The sequence below is a fragment of the Eschrichtius robustus genome, chromosome 21 (genome assembly GCF_028021215.1).
Source record: "Eschrichtius robustus isolate mEscRob2 chromosome 21, mEscRob2.pri, whole genome shotgun sequence".
In the NCBI taxonomy this organism is placed as follows: domain Eukaryota; kingdom Metazoa; phylum Chordata; class Mammalia; order Artiodactyla; family Eschrichtiidae; genus Eschrichtius; species Eschrichtius robustus.
In genome coordinates this window covers 15,383,782-15,401,856 of record NC_090844.1, presented here as the reverse complement: position 1 = coordinate 15,401,856, position 18,075 = coordinate 15,383,782, and the positions used below count along the sequence as shown (strand labels likewise).

General features: G+C 35.2%; 2 long non-coding RNA genes across 3 annotated transcripts in view; one reads left to right on the top strand and one right to left on the bottom strand.

Annotated features, from left to right (window-relative positions):
• Positions 1–2,189, bottom strand: part of LOC137756035 (uncharacterized) — a 36,723-nt gene extending 34,534 nt beyond the window's left edge. The window contains exon 1 of one of the 2 annotated variants that reach the window (XR_011072160.1): positions 1,271–2,189. This is a non-coding gene — a long non-coding RNA (uncharacterized lncRNA). The remainder of the gene's footprint in view (positions 1–1,270) is intronic. The other variant, XR_011072159.1, reaches the window with a different exon arrangement.
• The window catches only part of LOC137756036 (uncharacterized), an 84,675-nt gene that overhangs the window by 7,462 nt on the left and 59,138 nt on the right, over positions 1–18,075 (top strand). Inside the window, exon 2 of the long non-coding RNA XR_011072161.1 lies at positions 16,902–17,023. This is a non-coding gene — a long non-coding RNA (uncharacterized lncRNA). The remainder of the gene's footprint in view (positions 1–16,901; positions 17,024–18,075) is intronic.

The following is an 18,075-nucleotide window of genomic DNA, read 5'->3' as shown; positions in this document are numbered from 1 at the left end:
AGCTATTGCTGTGAACCAAAATATGTTTTTTACTAATTCTTTTAAAGGGTCTGTTAAATCATCTGGCCTTAGAAATCTTCCTTTATCATTTATTTTTCTCTTCACGATATACAGGTAGGGTGCTTGGGATGTAACTTAAATGAAAATAAATTCAGGAAGACTCGGTCACCCCTGCCTGAGGCATATACTTCGTTTGCTCCGTTCACCTGGCACTTGTCACACACTGCCTTACTTCCTGATTTTATAGATTTGTCTTATTTCCCTTAATAAGGCATAAAATTCTTGAGTACAGGGATCCTGTCTTATTCAACTTGTCTCCTTCAAAGTGTGAAAGATCCCAAAGGAGGACCAGAGGTGGCAAGATAAACTGGATCCACAAAAGCACAGCCCGAAGAAAACAAAATCACGTCACAGAGAAATGCCCTTCATCTTCTCCTTCTCAGACACTGATGACTATTTCTACAGAAAGAGCATGAATATCCTGACAGAAAATTGGATGGATGTGGCCATAGTAATGGATTCCATTTTTAGAAACAAACACATAAAATTTTTAATATATTGGGACTTCCCTGGTGGCGCAGTGGTTAAGAATCCAGCTGCCAATGCAGGGCACACGGGTTCGAGCCCTGGTCCTGGAAGATCCCACATGCCACGGAGCAACTAAGCCCGTGCGCCACAACTACTGAGCCTATGCTCCAGAGCCCGCGAGCCACAACTACTGAGCCCGTGTGCCACAACTACTGCAGCCTGCATGCCTAGAGCCTGTGCTCCGCAACGAGAAGCCACCGCAATGAGAAGCCCACACACGGCAACAAAGAGTAGCCCCCGCTCACCGCAACTAGAGAAAGCCTGCACGCAGCAACGAAGACCCAACACAGCCAATAAATTAATTAATTAATTTAAAATTTAAAAAAATTTTTAAAATATAATTTTACTCTTATTTCCCAAAATAAATTGTATATTTAACCTCAGGGTTGCAGGGTGACAACCACAGTTATGCATGTTTGGAAGTAAAACATTTTTTTTCTATAATAGGCTAATATTTCTTCCACACCATTCAACTGGGAAGTAGAAGAAAAGAATACTTTCACTTGTTCATTAAGAGTGCATGTCATTCTTCTAGTATTTAAAGAGTAACTGCACTAACTGCCCCTACTTCAGATAAAGACTCGGTCTTTTCAATTGCAGCTCATACCACCCTCCCACAAGCATGTACACAGCACACATACGTGCACACACATATGAACTATATGTGCACACAGATACATACACATAGCTCCTTCACAAGATGGTGTCCAGGTGAATGAAGAGGAAATTGGATACCTTTTTAGCAAAGGGGAGAGAGAGACTTCAGTCAGCAAGCTTCTATTTGCAGCTTCCCTTGTCTTTGTTCCAAAGTCCCAGGTGAAACTGCGGCTCATTCTCATTACTCTGGAAGGACGTTCCCTGGTGACGGGTGCTGCTGAGGCCTCTGCGTCTGAGCCTCAGCCACGCCGTGGCACCTCATGGGCCTCCGCCCAGCAGTGGCTCTCTCACCGTGGTGGTTCACGGGCAGACTTGTTGGCCCTTAGCTCAGGGACCTCCTGCTTCTGAATCCTTTCCATGACACACAGAAGCTTGAAAATGCTAACTCAGACCCACTTTCTGCCTCAGTCAACAGTGCCGCTTCCACAGTTCAGTGGCCCTGGTCCGGCTGTCCCTTGGCAGATGGGCCCTGGGGCTTCACGCTTTTTATTATGCTGGTGGCAGTTCCTCTGCGGTCTCCATTGTTAATATGGGACCTGCCTGTGAGCAGCCTTCTCCCAAAGTTCGAGTTAGAAAAAGGAGCGTAAGCCCCTTGGATTTGTTTCCCCTTCAAATGATCTAAGAGTCCCAACCTTCCCTTTCATTCTAGAAGAGTGAATTGAAAGAGAAACATATCTACTTTCTTTTCTTATCCTTTTCCTCTTCATCATTTCACCATCATTTAAGGAGCAGATTTCTCCTCTTTTTTGTCTTCTGGTTTAGAAGGAATTCACACTATATCACATCCTCTTCTTTCTCAAGGTGCATTTGTTCTGCTTCCTTCCAGAGGCCCTGAGGGTGGACAAGGTGCAGAGAGAGAGGCTGGATAACTAATAAAGGCTTTGCCAAAAAAAATGTTTTCTCATTATATAGCAAATGAGTGGCTTTACAGTCGGGTCCAAAAAAGGAAAGCACTTGGTGAAACTGAATTATCCTTTTAACCACAGGCGACATCAGAAATCGTAGCGGAATCTAAAGCAGCCAATGTCAGTCCTTCTCTAGAAGTTTGTATCAGGATTCTCACCACTGTGAAACACTCCTCCCATAAGGGCGGTTGAACACAGCTGCAAAGTCTGCTCTTGAAGGCATGAGGTATTCAACCACAAACATTTTTTTCTCAAAATATCATAGTGGTTGTCTCATGAAAAAATCATTCATATGATATTACCTTAAATGTTTAAGAATAACACTGAAAAATAGCACTGCAGTATTAACTAATAACAACCACGAAAAATTTTTAGAAACACTGAAGAATTTAGTTGGATTATGCCCAATTACATTATCAACTGGAAAATATTTTTGTACAGGAATAATATGAAAAACATGGATCTAATCCAGAAAATCTACTACCTAATAAACTGAAGTAACACCTCTTAAAAATTTTCAAAATACCCTTAATTTAAGACCTAACTCCATGGCAGAGTGAGAAGAGGTGAGTCTAATTCTAGAATCAGTGCTATTTCCTTAGTTCAGTTCCATTCAGCTAGTGCCGTCAGCATGATCTGTATGCTTTTTCCCTGGACCTATCTCTCAGTTTAGCCAAATGTTTCTTGATTCTTTGCTAACTGTCCAACATTGTGATAAGCATCAAAGATTGAGCAGTCCCTGCTCGCAGGGTGCTTATAATCTAGTAGGGAGAGATAAATGTACAGTTAATGATAATTCAAAGTACAGGAGGGCACATGTCACAAGAACAGTATAAAAGATTAGCTAAGGACCATGCAGATTCCATTACTGATGTTTCTTTTCAAGTTTTATTATAAGAACTTTATTTGGTATGTGTTGTTAGTGGAGTTTATCCAGACTACAACAAACTTAGAATATTACCTTAAAAGTTTATTTATTGATAGAAAGTCTCTTAGAAGAGTAGCTGGTTAGGGAGAAGGAGGTAGAGACATTAACTTGTAGGATACGAGACTGATAAAACTATTATTCTTAAACCTCCATATATTATCACAAAGGAGAGTATAGTAGCAGTTTTATTTTTTTCTATAAACAACCATCAAGATACACTTCACCTGTTTAAAACATCTATTCTCCATCAAATAAACCCTTATAATTTATTTTAACCTGTTTTTATCTGTACTGTTGTATAGGGAATACAGTATTTCCCTAAATTTTATATTCACTTAAGAGTTTTGTGGCACTTGTTATTAACTGTTCGGATTGACATATGTAGACCTAGGAGAAAGATAAGTGACTGTATTCTGCAGCACTAAAAAATATAAAAATAAAAAAGAAGAAAAGAAGGAGTCAATGTCATTGTGCCAAGTTACCAGATGGAAGAAAATAGTAAAGATTAGACCAGAGACTAATGGAAAAGAAAACAGAAAAACAATACAGAAGATTAACAAAACTAAGAGTTGGTTCTTTGAAAATATAAACAAAACTGACAAACTGTTAGCTAGAGTAGACAAGAAAAAAAGAAAGATGATCCAAGTATATAAAATTATAAATGGAAAAGGAGACAACTGATACCACAGAAACACAAAAGATCATAAGAGACTACTATGAACAATTCTACCCCAACAAATTGGACAACCTAGAAGAAATGGATGAATTCCTAGAAATATACAACCTACCAAGACTGAATCATGATGAAATAGAAAATCTGAAAAGATCAATGAGTAAGGAGTGAAGGAGTAACCAAAAACCTGCTAATAAAGAAAAGCCCAGGACCAGATAGATTCACTGTACAATTCTACAAAACATTTAAAGAAGAATTAATGTCTGTCCTTCTCAAACTCTTCCAAAAAATTGAACAGAAACATTTTCATACACATTTTATGAGGCCAGAATTACTATTATACTAAAGTCAGATTAGCACACTAAAAGAAAATAAAATTGCAGCAATTTGCCTAATACAGATGCAAAAATTCTCAACAAAATTGTAGCAAACTGAATTTAATAGCATATTTAAAAGATCATACACTGTTATCAAGTGGGATTTATCCCTGGGATGTCAGGATGCAAATCACCCAATGTGGTATACTACATTAATAGAATGAAATAAAAATCATACGATCACCTCAATGGATGCAAAAAAAGCATCTGACAAAATTCAACATCCATTCATGATAAAAATTCTTAACAATTTAGGTATAGAAGAAACGTTACCTCAACATAATAAAGGCCATGTAAGACAAGCCCACAGCTAACATCATACTCAACAGTGAAAGATTAAAAGCTTTTCTTCTAAAATCAGGAAAAAGACAAGGGAGCCCACTCTCACCACTCCTACTCAACATAGAAATGGAAGTACTAGTCAGAGCAATTAGGCAAGAAAAAGAAATAGAATGTACCCAAATTGAGAAGGAAAAAGTGAAATTGTCCCTGTTTGCAGATGACATGATCTTAAATATAGAAAATCCTAAAGAATCCACCAACAATTTTTAGAACTAATACAAGAATTCAGTGAAGTTGCAGGATACCAAATCAACATACAAAAATCAGTTGTGTTTCTGTACACTAACAACGAACTATCTGAAAAAGAAATAAAACAATCTCATTTACAATAGCATCAAAAACAGTAAAATAATTAAGAATAAAATTAAACAAGGAGGTAAAAGATCTGTACACAAAAAACTATAAAACACTGATGAAAGAAATTGAAGAAGGCACAAATAAATGGAAAGATACTCTGTGTACATGTATTAGAAGAATTAATATTGTTAAAATGCCCATACTACCCACGGCTATCTATAGTTTCAATACAATCTCTATCAAGAATCCAATGGTATTATCTACAGAAGCAAAAACAATCCTAAAATTTATATGGAGATAAACATAAGATCTTGAGTAGTCAAAGTAATCTTGAGAAAGAAGAACAAAGCTGGAGGTATCACGCTCCCTGATTTCAAACTATTTACAAAGCTATAGTAATCAAAACAGTACAATACTAGCATAAAAACAGACACATAGACCAAAAGAACAGAGTTGAGAGCCCAGAGACAAACCCATGCATATATGGTCAATTAATTTGACAAGAAGCCAAAAATACTGTATGGGAAAATGATAGTCTCTTCAATAAGTTATGCTGGGAAAACTACATCTTAACACGCCGAAGAATGAAACTAGACCCTTATCTTACACCACTCACAGAAATTAACTCAAAATGGATCAAAGACTTAAATGCAAGGTCCAGAACCAAAAAACTCCTAGAAGAAAACATACGGGAAATCTCCTTGACATTACTCTTTGCGAAGATGTAATGGATAGGACGCCAAAAGCAAAAATAAACAAGTGGGATTACATCAAAGGAAAAAGTTACACAACAAAAGAAACAACTAAGTGAACCTACAAAAGAGAAGAAAATATCAATATTTGCAGACTATATATCTAATAACAGGCTAATATCCAAAATAGATAAGGAAATCATACTTCTCAATGGCAAAAAACAAACAAAAAGTCCACAAATAATAAGATGGACAAAGGACCTTAATAGACATTTTTCCAAAGAAGATATCTGAATGACCAACAGCTATATGAAAAGATGCTCAATACCAGTAATCATCAGGGAAATGCAAATCAAAGTCACAATGAGATAGCACTTTATACCTGTTAGAATGGTTATGATCAAAAAGACAAGAGAGAAAAAGTACTGATGAGGATGTGGAGAAAAGGAAACCCTTATATACTTATATACTGTTGGTGGGAATGTGAATTGGTGCAGTCACTATGGAAAACAGTATGAGATTGCTGGATCAAAATTACATATGATCCAGCAATCTCACTTCTGGGTATATATTTGAAGGAAATGAAATCACCATCTTGAAGAGATATCTGCACCTCCATGTTCACTGCAACATTATTTACAATAGCCAAGACATGGAAATAACCTGTGTTCATTGATGAACAAACTGATAAAGAAAATGTGAGATATATATATATATATATATATATATATATATATGTATATATAATGGAATATTACTCAGCCATAAAAAAGGAAATCCTGCCATTTGAGACAACGCAGATGAAACTAAGGGGCATTGTGCTAAGTGAAATAAGGCAGACATAAAGATAAATATTGTATGATCTCACTTAACATACGGAATCGAAAAAAGCCAAACTCACAGAAAAAAAGAACAGTTTGGTGGTTACCAGAGGCAGGGAGGGAGGTGGGAACAATGGGTAAAGATGGTCAAAGGGCACCAACTTCTAGTTATTAGATAAACTTTAGGGATGTCATGTACAGCATGGTGACCATAGTTAACACTACTGTATTGTATATTTCAAAGTTGTGAGAGAGTAAAGAGTAAATCTCAAAATTCCTCACCAGAAAACACTGGCAATTACGTGAGGTTATGGATGTGTTAACTAACCTTATTGTGCTAATCAGTTTGTAGTAAATACGTATATCAAATCATTATGTTTGTACATCTTAAACTTACACAATGTTATATGTCAATTATATATCAATAAACTTGGAAAACAAAAACTCATCAAATTGCATACATTAAATATGTGCAGTTTATTGTGTGCCAATTATACCTCAATAAAGTTGTTAAAAATGAATAAGTAAAATATTTTTAAAAAATAACAGGAAGACCGTCTCAGGAAGAGAGAAAGGAATGTGCAAAGCCGTGGAAGCTTGAGAGAGGAGTTCTGGGTCCCTCAGTTAGCATAAATTTCAATGTGACATCAGTATAGGTGTGGGAGGAGGACCCATGAGGAAAGAAAGGACAGCAGAGTGGAAAGATCAGTCCTAAAACTTTGGTTCATCTTAGAGGTAAAAAAGTTTCATCTGTTTATGCATTTCTATTCCACTTTGCTCTAGAAAGAAATTCTGGCAACTTAATAATTTACAATGAAATGATTCTGTAGATCTTTTCATAAGCCCATAAGTTGGATGGGCTCCCCAGCAACACTACCATATGCAATTTCTTTGGTGGAATGTGAAAACCTAGAAACCAAAAAGGAAACAGTTATTAAATGTAATTTTAACAGACTACAATTTGGAAAAATATGTAATGAGAAACAAAACAAATATTAAAAATAGTCATTACTTAACTAGGGAATCCTGGATAGACATGAGTATTGAAAAAAGAAAGTGATGTCACACACATTACTCTTAATGTTGTCGTAAAACCAGGCCAAACAATAAGAAAAAAATCTGTAGACAGTAATCTGTCATGAGTCACAGGAAAGTCTCAATCATCCATGAAAATTTTTCCAATTCTAATTGATCTAATTCTGTGAATATTGAGAGATTTGTTTAAAGAAACACAACAATACAGGAAAGAAGCTAGATGGAACTTGCCAATAAACAAAGTATGCCAAATTCTATGCCAAGTTACGTTGCCAATATTCTTTAAAAGCAAAGCCCAGAATTACTATTAAGTGATAATTAAAAGAAAAACACATGCTCAGGGCCAGCTTGATTTACTGGGGGAGGGTATATTTTGACAGCCTTGTACTTCATAAATTTGTGAGTAATTCTGTTATATAGTGGACTAACCCAGGCTAATATATACATGCTTTAATTGATTAAAAATGCCAATCTATGCTGATCAACTTACTGTTTCTCTTGCCATAAATTTAATCATTAATTCACTGTGAGTCACTACATAACATAAAATACATTTTTAATTATTATAAATCCATATTTTGGGAGAAAACTAAATCTAGCAATGTTCCAGCAAACAAAAGAAGGAAAGGAATAGAGCCTTAAGAATAATCTCTCTGAGAAGTTTTAACCAGATTGGAATAACTGTAGAGACTTTTCTTTATCTAAAATTAATGTCAGTCTAGGGACTTCCCTGGTGGCTCAGTGATTAAGAATCCGCCTGCCAATGCAGGGACACAGGTTCGAGTCCTGGTCCAGGAAGATCCCACATGCCACGGAGCAACTAAGCCCATGCACCGCAACTACTGAGCCTATGCTCTAGAGCCCGTGAGCGACAACTACTGAGCCCACAGGCCACAACTACTGAAGCCCACGTGCCTAGAGCCCGTGCTCCGCAACAAGAGAAGCCACTGCAATGAGAAGCCCACGCACCACAACAAAGAGTAGCCCCTCTCACCGCAACTAGAGAAAGCCCACACGCAGCAACGAAGACCCAATGCGGCCAAAAAATTAATTAATTAATTAAGTAATTTTTAAAAATAAAAATTAATGTCCGTCTATACAACAAATAATCTCATGCACTAGCATGGGCTTATACAGTTCTGATAAACCCAGAGAATAATGGGGAAGTCACCAAGTTAGGCCATTGTCTCTGGAAATATTTGACTTCTACAATACTTAGTACACTTACAGACACTTATAACCAACCTATATGCCTTTTTGCCATATGCCATTTTTATAGATGTGCTTAATACCATGATATTTTTGATCCTAAAGTTATTTGAACTGTATTTCAAGGCCCAGTTCACTGTACCATGAGTCCAGCCCACAGGAGTAGATAGAAAAAAGAAAGAGGCTCTAATTTCTCTCCTTTAATTCTCAGAGCACGTTAGAATAACTCCACGACCTGGTGTCACAGGGGAAAATGAAATGTTACTTTTTGTTTCAGATAGGTGCTTGAACACCACTATGGAAAAATCTCCACCATGTGGGGAGAGTTGGAAGGCTGTGATCTGGGTGTCCTGCAAACTCCCCATTTCTAAGATTATATTTTGTTTTACAAATGAAAGTTTGTTTCATAAAAAACAGTACAGCTCTACTTGGGCTTGTTAAAAGACTGTGCATTCCACAGTGGCTACAGAAAATGGATGCAGAAATCAGAGCCCTGGGGTTATTTGCCTGAAAGGATCTGAAGAAATACAAAACTGCTTTTATAAAAGTCTTTCTAGAGATCAGACTGCTGTGATTAGGATGTGAAAATTGAGGGGTTTGCTTTCTAATATTTCCATTTCCATGCTCCCTTCTGGGTCATGATAATTAATTGGCCTACTTGGGGCTAAGTGCAGCCAGCTCTGTGATAATTGCTAAAAAACCTATCCTGGAGCCAAAATAACTCCTTGGGAATTTCACTTTTCAGTCAATGAGAGACTCCAGGACAAATACTTAATCTCTGTCTGATACATTCTTCCCAGTTACCTTTACAGGATGACTAAAGGGTCCACATGTTGGCAGTGGCTTTTTTTAAACCTTGTGAATTAAAAAAAAAAAAAATGTGTGCAGTCTGAAGTTATATTGTTAAACATTAGAGTGGCAAAATCTTTTTAGAGCTATAGTATTGAGTCTTGCTGACTTTCATCTAGTTTGCCCCTGACTGGAGTGATCCATGTGGATTAGGCAATAATTCAATCTGAATGTTTGCTTTGTATTTTAAAAACAAATGAAATGTTGAACCGTTGTCAGGTGTTAGCTTGATCTTTATTGTAACTCTTTGCTAAGATTACGAGGATTACACTGAGCACTTGAAGTAAGATTTGAATAGTGACAAATACCAGGTTACTATTATCTGGTTTCAGCATCAATCAGAGAAGTGTTAAATAATCAGATAATGTCTCCAAGCTCTCAAAAAACAAAATCCCTTTATGCTAATCCACACATGCTACTAATCATGAGGCAACCACAGAAACTACCCAGAAAACAGTATATATGGTTGCATTCACAGATCCTATATTCAATATAAATTAGGAATTAAGATACTCTGTTCTGATTCATCCACATGTCTTATACCTTTAGGCAAGAAAAAATATCTATGGGTTGCAGGATCTCTTCTGGCTTATGAAACTCACTGTGAGATCCCCATTCTTGCTTCTGGTGATTCCTTCCTATTTTTCACCTGTCTTTGGACCCAACTTTAAAATGAAAACATAATTATTATAGAATCATGGTATTTTGAGTCTAAATTAGACCTTCAAAATGGTTTAATCTAATCCATTCACTTTATAGATAACAAAACTGAAGCCTACAGGATTATAGTTCATTTTTAGTAGAACTCAAAACTTCTGATCCAGAGCTCAATTATATTTTTATGACACCAAATTAGTTTTTTGTTTCGGAAATTTATTGTCTGTCTGCTCTCTAAATTATCATTATCTATGAAGAGGAAGACACTTAGAATTTTTTAACAAAGTTCTAGAACATTGCTTTCCATTTTCATTTGATGATATGGGTGCCTTTATGAACATTTTCAGTGAGAAGCAAGGATTCTAAGCATACCAAAAAGTCAACATGTTTACTTTAGTATACAGTTGATCCTTGAACAACATGGGTTTGAACTGTGCCGGTCCACTTATATGCAGACTTTTTTCAATAAATATATTGGAATTTTTTTGAGATTTCTGACAATTTGAAAAAACTCTCAGGTGAAATTTGTGGCCCCGAAATATTGAAAAAATTAAGAAAAATGTCATGAATGCACAAAATAAATGTAAATAGTAGTCTATCCTTTCATAGACAGAAGGTGTGTAATATTTAATATGAAATACTGAAATTAGCAGACAATAATTTTAAACCAAGTATAATAAATATTTTTAAGAATTTAAAGGAAAAGGTGGCATAATAAGTAAATATATGAGGAATCTCAGCACAGCAATTAAATCTGTTATAAAGAATCAAATGGAAAAGTCTAGAACTGAAAATTACACTATCTGAAATAAAAATTCATCAGATGAACTTTACAGTAGACGAGATCAGAGAAGAAAGGACAATGTAATTAAAGACAAAAAATTAGAAATTATCCAATTTGAAGAACAGAGAATAGAGTATTTTTTTTAAAGTGCAGTTACTTGTGGAATGACATTAAGCAATATAATATTCATGTATGTTTTGTGCCAGAGAGAAGTCAAAAAAATTCTTGAAAAAAAATGATATCTCAAATTTTCTTCATATTTGATAGAAACCATCAACACAGATCCAAGAATTGCAGCAAACCCAGAACAAGATTGATGCAAAGACAGCCACATCTAGGCACATTTAATCAAACTGCTGAAAATCAAAAATAAAATATCTTAAAAGCAGCCAGAGAAAAAGACAATTTTTATAGAGAGGAACAATGATTTAATTGAGAGCTTACTTCTCATCAAAAACAATAAAGTCCGGAAGACAATGGAATGGCATCTTTAAAAGGTTTTAAGAAAAAAAAAACTACCAGAGTTATAATATTCTTTTTTCTAATAAAAGTATCCTTCAAAATATGAGTTAATAGAGGTTCAAATAAACAAAACCTGAGAGAATCCATTGCCAGTAAATCTTCACTACAAGAAATAGTAAAGGAATTCTTCAGAATAAAGAGAAATAACACCTAAGGAAAACTTGAAACTATAGCAAATACCTGAAATGGTAAATATGTGGGTAAATAGAAAAGATTTAAGAGAAATTTGTCTTCAAATTCAGGGGCTCACTGTTGTGGTTTTCTGTCTCTGACCCTCAGGTTTTAATAATTTCGGTTACCTACCTTTGCCTCCAGAGCACAGTGAAGCTCTTATTATCTGCTTGGGCTATTGCCCTGAGGGAATAAACCAAGGTAATTCTCTGATTTCTTTTTCTCAAGTACTCTCTGTGCCCTTGCTCTGCAATGTATTCAAACAGCTGTTTTCTATATTTTGTCAAGGTTTCACTTTGTTGTCAGCAAGAGAGTCTTACAAGCTAGTCAGTCATGGCTGAAACAGTAAGTCAGCCAAGCAACCTTTAAGGAGGAAACCAAAGCTAAAGAGCTTAACTTTGTACTTCCAGACATTACAAAGTTACAGCAATTAAAACAATATGGCTTCGTGTAAGGAGAAAAAAAAAATACACAAATTGAACATAATAGAGTCCAGCATAGACACACGTAGATGGAACTAAATTTATGACAAAGATAGCACTTGATCTCAGAGGAAAATGTACAGACCTTTCAAAAACTGAAACTGGAAATATATATATACATATATATATATGTATATATATATATATAAAATCTGTACACCTAATTCACATTATATGCAAGAATCAATTTAGATGAATTATAGATCTAAATGTTAATTATAAAATAATAGAGTTTTTTGAAGTAAACACAGGAGGATATTTGAATGATCTTGGTCTAGGCAAAGACTACTTAAACTGAACACAAAAAGCATTAAAGATAAAGGAAAATATTTTAAAATTAAATTACATTAAAATTATAATATTCTGTTCAACACCAATAAATCAAACAACACCAATAACAGTGAAACTACAGAGTGAAAATTGTGTTTAGTTTTTGTTTTGGTTTCGTTTTGCCACAGTTAAGGATAGAGATAGGACTAAACACCTATCAGAATAAATATAATTTATTTAAATTTATTATAAAAAATTATAGTAGTAAGTGTTGTCAAGGTTATGTAGGAACAAGGACTCTCACATTTTTTGATAGGAGAGTAAATTAGTGACACCACTTTGAGGAACAATTTGGCAGGGTCTATTAAAGCTAATATTAGTGAAACATCTAAAACTGAGAAATTCCATTTCTAATATATGTCTAAGAAAAATGTACACTTACATTTGGTAAAAGATATGTATAAGAATATTTATAGTAACATTATTTATAATAACCAAAATGTAATCAACCCAAATGCACATCAATAGTATAATAGATAATTAGACTTACAGATAGTTACACAAAAGAATACCATCCAACAATGAAAATGAACAAAATCATGCTACTCACTGTAACATGGATGGATCTCATAAATCTAATATTGAGCAAAAGATGACAGAGAGAATCAGGCATACAAGAGCACTTATGTATATAAATTTATATGAAAATCGAAACAGGCAAAAGTAATCAGTGATGTTAGAGGTCAGGATAGCGGTTATTTGGAAAGAGAATCAGAGACTGGGAAGGAACAAAGAGGAAATGTCTAAGGTTCTAATTTTTTTTACCCGAATAAAGGTTACAGAAGTGTTTAACATGAACAGTCTTTGAGCCCTGTTTTCTGGTTTGTATGTTTGTATATAAGCATACTGTGCTTTGATACAAGAAGCATCTTACGAAACATGAAGCTTGGTAGAACAGAAGGTGTAGGTACAATGATGAATTGGCAAGAAACAGCAACAACAGCAAGGTTACAAAGATAATTGTTTTGAATTGAGTTTTTCTAGGCTAATAGCTTTCAAACTCTTCTAAAGCCAAAAACTCACATTGTGTGTGTGTGTGTTTATACTTACTTAGGTATATACAGAAAATGAAAGAGAACTTTTACAAAACAGTACCACACCAATAGCAACACACTCTGGTAACTTCTATTCTAGGTACTTTTCAATTATCTTTCTCAATCTGAAAAAGATCATCTACAAAAAACTATGGCAACATCATTTTTATTGGAGAAAATTTGAATACTTTCTCCATGAATTTGGGAATAAGACTAAGATGTTCACTAACACCACTACCAGTCAGCATCGTACCAGAGGTGTTATCCAGTTCACTTAAGCAAGAAAAATAATGAAATTATAAAGATTGGAAAGAAAGTAAACTTAAATCACGTCAGGATTGTATATGTAGAAAATCCAATGCTTGGTTGGGAGATTCTTCAAAACCAGGATTGTCCAATTCCCTAGTTTATCATTTTAATCAATAATCTATAATATCTTTATTTTCAGTTAATGAAAACATAGCATGTGTTCAATACATACTTTTTTTTGAGGTAGATACATACAATGAGTGAGAGTGAGATTCAAATTCTAATTGTAGGTAGGCTTTGAACCAAAATTGTAAATTTTCATAACATGGTTTTAATGTCTAAAATCATTACAGTTTCAAATCTCTTTATCAAATTTTCATACAAACTTCTTCTTTGAATGAATAAATTTCTTAGCATACAGACATTAATACTATTATAGAACTATTAAGTCTAATAATTTAAATGCCCAGTGAATGCCTAACAAAGTTAGTTTAACTATACTAGGAATGAGTATATAAGTTATCAATGCTAAGTACAGACTTAAGAATGTAGAATAAAGCAAATACCTTCCAAAGATTGTCTTTCCATCTTTAGCTCTATTCTGCCTTTTATTTTCATGTTATCAAGTAAAGAAATTAGGTGTGTTTGGGTATTTGTGTGAGTGTGAATGTGTGTGTGTGTGTTTGGGTGTGTGTTCTGCAGGTAATACTGGGTAATTCTACAAGTGCTCCATAGCCAAGACATTTCTAGGGCAAAGGAGCTGGAACTTTAGTACCTGGTTGCCTCTGGGAAAACTACCTTGGTTAACAGGAATTGATCCAACAGGCTTTTTGGCTAGCATCCAGCTCAATAGGAGGTCACATTTTTCAAAAGTGAGTTTTTAATTTTGTATGTTTATTTATTTATTTTGGAACTCCACTGGGACTTTTCAGGATTTAAACTTGTATTACTTTTTAAATATATTCTCATAAGGATATTTAAAAGTTCTCTTTCATGTATAGCTTCAAATTGAGTTCAGAAACTCAAGGCAAGGATATTCTGTGTGTCTTAACCCTTAAAGTTAATGACTTCTAATTAACCCAGCAAGAAGCTAATGACTTGTAATCACTTGCCAATTGATTGAGTCTTTTTTTGTGTGTGTGTGTGGTAAAATTAGTCTGGGTGAAACTGAGAGGGCTCTGGCTGGTGGGAAAAGGCAGAGGAGGATCCAGGTTTAAGAAGTCACTCACAAGGTGAGTTCTGAAAGATATTCAGGGTAATGGGAACCATATTTGTGGTCTTTTGCCAATTATTATAAGACCTATGAATGGTGTTGTAAATAAAATGCATGTATTGGAGACTGAATATAACTGAAACAATGAGGCAGTCATTATCTAATGTCATTTCAGTGACCTTAGTGCTTATCACTTGCAACAATTCAGTTACAAAAAGAGGAATACACAGCAAAACTATGCATCAGATAATTGATTTTATGAGATACTTCACTTACAAAGATATATATACTTTGGTTGATGAAAGTTGTTCTATAAGAAGATGGTAGAACATGTATGATTATGAATCACATGAACATTTATTAAGAATCTGCCTTTGAGCCAGAATCTGGGCTATCCATTGGGCATTGAAAGATACATAACCCACAGACCCTTTCTCCAGGAGTTTACGCTGTCCCAGATTAATAAATAATCACCTAGAGCAAGGAACCCTATGACAAAGAAATACTTTACAGAGTATAAATTTTGAAAATGCATGCATAATCCTCTCAGGTCCTTCATACAGAGCACACATATATTTTTATACCTCTTAGAATTTGCCAGTTACTAGCAATATTGAAGTTCAGGAGGCTGACAAAGGAATCTCAATATAAGGAAGATTTGATGAAACAGTGGTAGTGGCTAGCCTTATTTGAATTGTAAGAAATGTTTCAGGGAACATTCAAAAACAGTCCCTACAATTCCAGCTATGGAACAAGATATCTAGTTTAAGACTAACACTATTCAAAAGCATTATGCATTAAAAAGAGTGGTTTGTCATTAGGTATAATTGGTTGTTAATAGAGTGATAAGAAACTGGAAAAAGTTGTCATTATTCGTTACTATTTTTCAAGATAAGAAAACATACAGAGAAGCCTGACATTATGGAACAATTTTCACAACCATGATGTAAAAACCTGTACCAATAAGGAGAATTTTAAAAATAAAATAAAGCAAAAAAAAGTACAATGCTTCAAACACTATCTTTTTTCCCCCTTAGAACACGGTTGAGAGCAATTCAGCCCTACAGTTTTTTTCCAACAGAGAAACAAGAAGGTCAGGGTTATCAGCAGCCCTGGGCACTCACGAAGCCATGGCCCTTTCCGCCTCTAAACGTGGTCAATACCTGCTTCCTCATCAGTCCTGCAGCAGAATCACCCACTGACTCACTCATTTTTAGCTGGCACCGCTCTTTTTAAGTGCCTGTCAAAATATCCTACTTACTACTATGGCAAGAAAAAATCATCAAAGTAGGAGAGTAAAGGAAAAAAAAAAGTAGATGTTGTTGTTTTAGACCAGAGCCTGGCATTTCTTCTGGTTTCTCTTCTCATCCCCCAAAGCCATTCATCACCCAAGGCCATTGTCTGCGCAGGTACCTTCCAAGCTGGCCTGTCACTTTCCCTGGGAGGGAGCTCTGAACTGAACTGACTGCCTGAAGTCTTAGGTTCTGCTCTCAGACCAACCACTATGATTCCGTGTGAGCTCAGCCAAACTCTTTGATCTCACCGGCCCTTCCTTTTTCAGAGGGGAGACTGGTTTTGTGTGTTTGCTTGTGTCGAGTATATATGCTCAAACTTCTGGGTATGGCTAATCGGATACCTGATTGGCTTTGACTTCTTTGGGGTGTATCACTTTAACTTTTGTTCTGTTTTATTCGATGGTGTTAGATGATTTCAGTAATTCTGATATAAATAAATATGTATCTATATATGTATTATGTGTGTATATGTGTAAGTGTATATATATAACACATAATGTGTGTGTAGCTTTATAAAAGGTAGCTATGTAATAAGCACATTGTTTATTGTACTTTGACCAAGTACAAAGGCTAATTTGAAAGTCCTTGGAAAAGCAGTCAGAAATTTCTGTTTTTTAAGGATTCATTCATGCATCTGCATGCCTCTAAGGACAGAAATCAACGTGACAATTCAGCACGATAAAGGTGACAGTTCAGAAAATAAAATAAACTCGTGATTTTGATTTGATTCGATTTTCCTCACAAAACAAAAACTGAAACATGACAGAGTTTTGTTATTGTTTTTGTTTTAGACCAGAGCCTGGCATTTCTTCCGGTTTCTCTTCTCATCCCCCAAAGCCGTTTTCTCCTACTGCTTTCTATCTGATGACTCTCAGCACCACAAATCTCCAGGGGATCTAGTTTGAAAACTCAGGTAAGTTCAACCCTACCTGCTATTTGTACCAGTAAAACACAGCATGTTATCCTTGCAAATAAATATACATAAAGATCATCAATTAATCTTTCCTCCAAACTACACAATCCTCTGAGTAAAATTAATAATTACAGACACAATTATGCTCTATTAGCATGAGTAAAATGTTTATGCAAAGAACCTTAGCTAAGTAAATGCAAATGATGGTAAATCACAGGCACAGAATCTTTACTTTGCTGTTTCCTCTGTCTGGAAGGAAATTTTCTAAGATCTTTGCCTGCTTTCTTGCTTCTCATTTTTGAGGGCTCAGTTCAGATGCCATCTACTGAGAATGGCCATTCTTAACTATCGCCTTTCATGAAACACCCCAAACTCCCCTTTCCACATTACCTTGTTTAGTTCTTACAGCACTTTGATTTTTATTTATTATTCTTTTGTTAATTAATTGGCTGTCTGAATTTTCAAATTCAACTTAATCTGAAAAAGGTACTTCAGAATTGCCTATGAATCAGAGTTGGTAACAGAAAAAGAACTCCCATTACCATGTTGATTTTTGTTTGTCTCCTTTCAATTTCTAGAGTTTGGAAACAAAATTAATATTTTCATTTTTATCTTAAATTGAAGCTTAAAAGTGGCATGTGATTAGGACACTCTTAAGATTTGTTGGAAGCATTTTTGACATTTGTAAAATAGAATTTGTGATAAAGTTAATATATCCAGGTGCTCACCAAAGAAACATGTAACAACTAAAATTAGATTTTAAAAAAACTGTTCAGTTTACTCGTTTATAATCAGTAGGAGAGACTGTCTAGATGTTGGGGCAGCTCTATGATTTGGGTCTGTAACATGTCATAACTGAATTCAGTACCCTAGTTTTATGTTAAACTGTTAGGATTTTCTTGATAAAAGTTAATCCCCTTGCCTCCCCAGCCTACCTGTATTTCTCTTCATGACTTCTGGGTCCTGAGCTCCCTGTGCAGCCTGAAGAAGGTACTGCAGTCAGAACCATGTACTGATGATAAAAGCCTCTGGTAGCAATAAAAGTTGTCCTT